The sequence below is a fragment of the Octodon degus genome, unplaced genomic scaffold, assembly GCF_000260255.1.
Source record: "Octodon degus isolate 3935 unplaced genomic scaffold, OctDeg1.0 scaffold00064, whole genome shotgun sequence".
Taxonomy (NCBI): domain Eukaryota; kingdom Metazoa; phylum Chordata; class Mammalia; order Rodentia; family Octodontidae; genus Octodon; species Octodon degus.
In genome coordinates, this window is record NW_004524640.1 from 198,744 (window position 1) to 205,229 (window position 6,486).

The 6,486-nt window shown below is 40.0% G+C and overlaps 1 non-coding gene across 1 annotated transcript; it reads left to right on the forward strand.

The window, feature by feature from the left end:
- The first annotated feature begins 5,375 nt into the window (after positions 1-5,375).
- Positions 5,376-5,486, forward strand: LOC111817622. The gene has a single exon (XR_002821772.1). It is a non-coding gene; the product is annotated as a U6 spliceosomal RNA (small nuclear RNA).
- The last annotated feature ends 1,000 nt before the right edge of the window (positions 5,487-6,486 follow it).

Consider the following 6,486-nt stretch of genomic DNA (forward strand, 5'->3'; position numbering starts at 1 on the left):
CACTGAGACAGCCATTGAGACTGGATGTGGTGGTGCATGCCTGTAATCCAGCTCTTGGGCGGCTGTAAATAGATGGATCACTATGAGTTTGATCTAATAGTGAGACCCTGTAGACCCTTCCCTAAAATATAAATAAATAAATAAATAAATAAATAAATAAATAAATAAATACAAGAGTGTGTGGATAGATTGTGTTGCAGCTGTTTTTAAGTGTTGGTGGTGGAATCCTACTGATATTTCAACCATTTAGTTTCTGGGATGAGCTTTATGGGCGTTTAGCATGTGTGTAATTTTATCCACATTTCATTTTCCCCTTCTTTTACTTTTACTGGGAGTATTTTGAACCCCAGGATAGGATGAGCATGAAATCCCAAGGATTGTCTCACTTTTGCAGCAATGACCCTTCTTTCTTAGAGGTCAGCTTATTTGAGCACCAGTTGGGCAATGTCTCCCCAGTGCAGTCTCCGTGCTGGCTGTGTGCAGCCTCTCTCTTGGCTGTCTGAGACGTCCATGACCAAGCTAGTAGAAGCTACCCTACAAGGGTAGGGCTCCCATTTTTCAAAGCTAGTCTTTCAAGCTCTTAAGTTTAATAGCCTCTTGTTTTTGTTTTTCAGGCTTGGGGAGTGCTACCTGTGTCATGAAATTTCCTCTTCCATAAATGCATCACACTCTTTTTCATTAAATTCTCTGTCAGTACGATGGGATGATTTCACATTTCTGGTCAGATTCTGGGTGATGCAGGTACCACTAATGCAGCTACCACTTCATTTACACATGCTAGCAATCTCTTTACCACTGAGTTATGATGTCCCCAGTCCTCTGTACTTGTAAAATCCTTATTAAGAGTTAGAAAGAATCTGTTCTTATACCTCTATCTGGATTGAAAATGAAAGTGTTTTAATAACATTTCCAGATGATTGTGGCTGTTCTTTGATATTAGATGAAAAACTAAACAGGAAGTGACAAGTTTAGATGTAGTGTAGAATCTGAAAATGTATTAGTAAACATTAAGGACTCTGAACAATCCATTGGTCTCTTGTTCTTTGACCCACGCATGTTTGATAACATGATTTATTAGTCATGTAAAAACTCTTGGTTCACTGAATTAATGCTTTCCTTCCCTGTGTCGCTGTATTTCATGGTACAGCCCACAAGTTCCTTTCATTAAAATAACCACCAAGTTCAGTGGAAAAGCTTTTGAAAACTAAGAGGTCAACACACTCATGGTGGTACACATAAGCCTTCCAGAATGCTTTTTGTTTGAAAACTTGAATTTTATCATTTGCAGTGAGCCTGGTAATTCAGTTCCTTAAGACAATTGGCTCACTTCTTACATTTTGAAGAAATTATCAGTCAAATGGCTAAATCTGCATAACAATGGTCTGCCCAGCATTCTCTTGAATAAACAATGATGTTGCGCAGAATAAAAGCTGCCATGTACTTCTGTAAGTGAGTCCAAAAATTGCACATGTGTTATCGTTTGAAAAGAGCCATTGTGCTTCAGGTGCAGTAGAAGTGCTTTCTGTGTCCAGCCTGTTACCTCACATAGAATGCTGGAGAGACCTAGAATGAATGATCAATATTTAGTGACCTTAAATTCTATTATTGGGGGATGGAACCCCCGGCCCCTGAGCCTGCTTGCAGGTGCTTTAATCTGCTGAGCTATTTGGCCCGCCGCTTGATGAGCACTTTGTCAAGTGGTGTGGTGTTGGTTTTCCAGTGGCTCCACTTGGCCAGCAGTTTGTGGCATCTTCCCATTCAATAGCAGGACAAGATGCAAACTTTGGTCAAGACCCTGCTGGCAAGACCATCACCCTGAGAGCCAGGACCTGTGTGTGAGTGAGGCCACCCAGGCCCACAGAACCTGAATAGACCCAGAGTGCAGGCCTGGCCTCTGAGTGATAGCACCCAGGGCAGCCGGATCCTGAATAGACCAGAAGCGTAGGCCCAGAGTGTGAGTGAAACCACCCAGGGCTGCTGGATCCTGAATAGACCCAGAGCCAGGAGTAGTGTGTGAGTCAGACATCCCAGGGCCGCCGGATCCTGAATAGACCCAGAGCACAGGCCAGGCATGAAACCCTTCAGCCGAATTCTCTGCAAATGGGCTAGAGGCAAGACCCACCCAGCTGATTCAGGAGCAGAACATCTTGCCAGAGTGACACAAAGGGTTCAACTCCAAAGGCTGCAGCAGGAAGAAGTGGAGCACAGCAGCCAGACCCCAGCCAGATCCAAGCAACACCCACCTGGAGGAATCTGAATTTATATGAATATAAGTTTCTTGGTTTTGACACAGTGAACTATTATGACTGATCTGTAAATTCTTTCTTCATTTTTATTTTGGACAATTTTTATTGTTATATTCATTTATGTTTGTAAATGATTTATTTTCAATTTGCAACCTATTAAAAAATTTAAATGAAAAAATAAATTCTATTATTTCCTCTAATTCTTTATTGCAATCAGGTTTTTTAGAAAACAGAGTCTGTGGAGTTGATGGCTGGAGCCATGCCCTTCATGAAAGTCAGGCAGTAGGAGCTATGCCACCTTGACTTTTGCACTTTATGAGCTTGAAAGAGTAGCCTTGTGAAATGGGAGCCCTACCCTTGCTGGGCAGCTTCTGCTAGCCTGGTCATGGGCATCTCAGACAGCCAAGAGAGAGGCTGCACAGAGCCTGCACGGAGACTGCACTGGGGAGACATTGCCCAACTGGTGCTCAAATAAGCTGACCTCTAAGAAGGAAGGGTCATTGCTGCAAGAGTGAGAGGTGCAAAAGTGTGCAGAGGTAAGTGCAGTGATAGAAGCAAATGACACCTGATTAAACACTGTAGGCATGAGATTGACACTTGACACCCCCGGGAAAATTCTCAGAGCACTCATGGATCTGCAGAACATGTTCTAAAGACTGCCATCCCAGAGCAGCATGCCGATTCTTTCCACTATTGGAAACTCTCTTACAAGTAAAATACTAAGCTGGATGTGGTGGCATACACCTGTGATCCCAGTATTGTTGAGGCTGAAGCAGAGGATCGCTGGGAGTGCGAGACCAGCCTAGGCTACATAGTGAGTTCAAAGCCAGCCTGAACTACAGAGTGAGACCTTACCTTTCTTATTTATTTATTTATTTATTTATTTGTTTGTTTGTTTATTAATTTTGAGACAAGATCACCCCACGCAGCTTGGACTCAGCGATCCTCCTGCTTCAGACTCCCTCGTGCTGGGATTACAGGTGTGTACTACCACTTCTGGCGTGGCATACGGTACCCGGGATTGAACTCAGGATCTTGTGCTTGCCAGGCTGGTGCTTAGACTGCCAAGCTATCTCCCCAGCCTAAGACCTTATCTTTTGCAAAAAGGTAACATACCAATTCATATAGGTTGGTCTGAAAGAAATCATACAATTTTTTTCTATTCTCAGTAATCGGTTTGATATTTTTATTTTGGCACAATGTGACATTTTTATTTTTAATAATAGCGATAGTTCATCCCACATCACATTGCTTATATGTCAGTAAATGATGTAAAATATATCAGAAAAATATCACCGTAAGAGAAAATGGCAAACAAATATATCTGTATGATTTCATCGTTTAAAAAAGTTATCAGAAGACTCTCTTGTTTTGCAGCATGAGTTTTGTACATGGACTTTGCCTTAGACGTTATAGTGCTTTTGCTGTTTCTTTTAGCCACATTTACTTTAGTTATGTTCAATGTTTAGCTCTTCCAGTTGTGAAATGTTGTTATTACTCAAATTCTTTTAATCTCATTAAAACCATGAGCTCATGGCAGTAAATGGTAGAATGTGTCTGAACCTAAACAGAAGTGTATATTTCTCATGCTTTCATATTTCTGAGGGACCGCAGGCTCGACAAACATTTCCCCGTTCTGACCAGGGCAGTCCTGATCTGTGATCTCTCTCAAAAAAGAACACACATTCTCTTTACAAAATTTAGTAAAACAGGTTTCTATTCCAAATCCACACGTTATCCTTTCTTGACACAGACATGAACTGTTGTATTTTCTGAAGGAAAAAGGTGAGCATGCAGTATCTTTCTTTTCTTTATTCTCACTCTTACATGTAAAAATTCAGTCTATTATACATTCCAAAAATGTCCCCATGTTTTATAGAACAAAATTATTCTAGGCTACTGACAAGCTGTTAAAGTTGGTTTGCTAGCTATCATTTCTACAATGTTAAGCAATAGCATAACATTGAAGTATGCAGTCTTTTTAGAAACACTTTTATTTCAAATGAGAACAATCTTTGTAAATCTGGTAAGTTAACAAAGAATAAATTGCTCTTGGTTAATTCAGCTAAAGTGAGAAGAAGACAAGCTCTTTCAATTTCTTCTTATTTCAAGCAAAGTTCACAGAAGGAATCACTTGACTACAATTTTATGATACACTTAGATAAATTTTCAGGACACACATTTTACTTCTACAATCTTAAAACCTCTGCTAAGGAAGTTGGAGGAACCATTTGCAGTATGCATAGGGAAAAGAGGCTTAGAAGTGGGTAACATTAGGAAGTGAGATGATATTTACATCTTAGGTCATTAGTTCTTTGAGAATGTCCTAAGAAACCCCTGCTGGGTATTAAATTCTTTTGGCAGATTTGGCCAGGTAGAACCAGTGGCTGTGTTTTCTTGATCTCAACTTTGCCTAATGCTGCCAGTGCACAACCAAACTGTGCACCGATGGGACACAACTCCTCCAGAGATCCATTTGGACTCCAGCTAACAACCAGGGTTCCCCTTGGTCTACAAGTGTTTAAAGCCAAAGCTGCACCTTGTGGCAAGCCATGTAGAACATGACCATGGCTGAGAACAACTGGGCAGTCTTTATCTTGCCAAAGTGATGCACTTCTTCTTTTTTTATTTTTTGAAAAGCAAACTTTCATTTATTTTAGAATGTCAGTGGTTTTACATGGCTCAGTTAAAGGTGTTTTCATAAGGGCAATTATACGAATGAAGAAATAAATTATTTATAAGACAATACATAAAAAAGACAATACATAAGGGCCAACTGCGTAGCGCAGTGGACAAATCACCTCCTTAGGCAAGTACAGGGAGCAGGGTTCAATCCCCTGCAACTGCAGCACATGCAATGCACTTCTTCTTAGAGCATTTTTGTCTCTTTGGAAATATCCAGAAATTACAAGGGAAATAAATGTTGTTAGTGTGAGAATATATATAAGTAATATGATATTAGGCTTTGAATAGAAGGTCTTAGTGAGACGAATAGGTTTATAAAAGTTTTCCTTAACACTCTTCCTCCTAAAAATTTCACTTAACATAGTTTTGGGCATCTTATAGAATCATGCTTAAGTCCTATTCTCCCTACATATTGCTTTTATTTCTCTGTTTAGATGAGAAAATGTGCTTGCTTCAGCAGCATATATACTAAAAAAAATTGGAATGATACATAGAGGATTAGGCTGGCCCCTGTGCAAGGATGTCATGCAAATTCGTGAAGCTTTCCATATTTTGGAGTCAGGGAGATAGCTCAGTAGAATAAGCACTTGCCTGGCAAGTACAAGGGCCTGAGTTCAGTCCCTGGTTCTGAAAAAAAAAAAGATGGGAAAATAAAGAAAAATGTTTCTTTGCAAAATTCTTTTACATGCTTTTTTGTGCATTGAGACAGTGATCAACCTTTCTGCCAGAGTGCATTAGAAATGCATAGCAGTAGAACACATGCTCTCTTGTGCCAAAGCAGATTAAAGAAGAAGCCAGGGGCCAGGGAGATAGCTCAGTGGAATAAGTGCTTGCCTGGAAAGCATAAGTTCCTGAGTTTGATCCCTGGTACCACCACCAGAAAAAAAAAAAAAAGCCAGCTGAGTGGTTACTGCTTGGTAAGAAGTGAGGAGTTTACATCAGCTTCCCTTTTCTTTCTAAAAATGTTTTTTCTCCTCCAATTAACATATAATTGTGCAGATACAGGAGGTAGGATACCATTCTTCAATTCAGCACTTCAGTGGTCAATATGTACCAATGAAATCAGGGGATTTGCATTTCCTTTTCTTAATTGTTTATATTTGGGGCCTTTAATCTCATCTCTTCTAGTTCTTTATAAAATATAAAAGGATTGATATGATTCTGGTCACCATACTGTATGTGGATATGGGAATTTATTCCTCCTATACAACTATATTTGGGTATATGCTATTTAACTTCTCTGTCATGGTTTGGGGGTTTCATAAGGGGAGTAATACAATACAGGGCACAGTTTATAAGATTATTTTCTGATGAATCACCCAAAGAATCATATACATAGAGTGCAGGAAATTTGTCCACACACAAAAGATCAAAGAATTCAGCTGAGGGCCTGGATCCTAATATACTGCATAAGTCCAGTTGAAAACCTAGAGCTCATAATAATGTCCCTTCTTCCCATGATTCCAATTGGAGGCCAAGAGCCCATGACAATGTTTCCTGGAGGACTGTTTCATGGATCTACACTGACAAGGCCCAAAGGCCAGTAGTGAAGCTA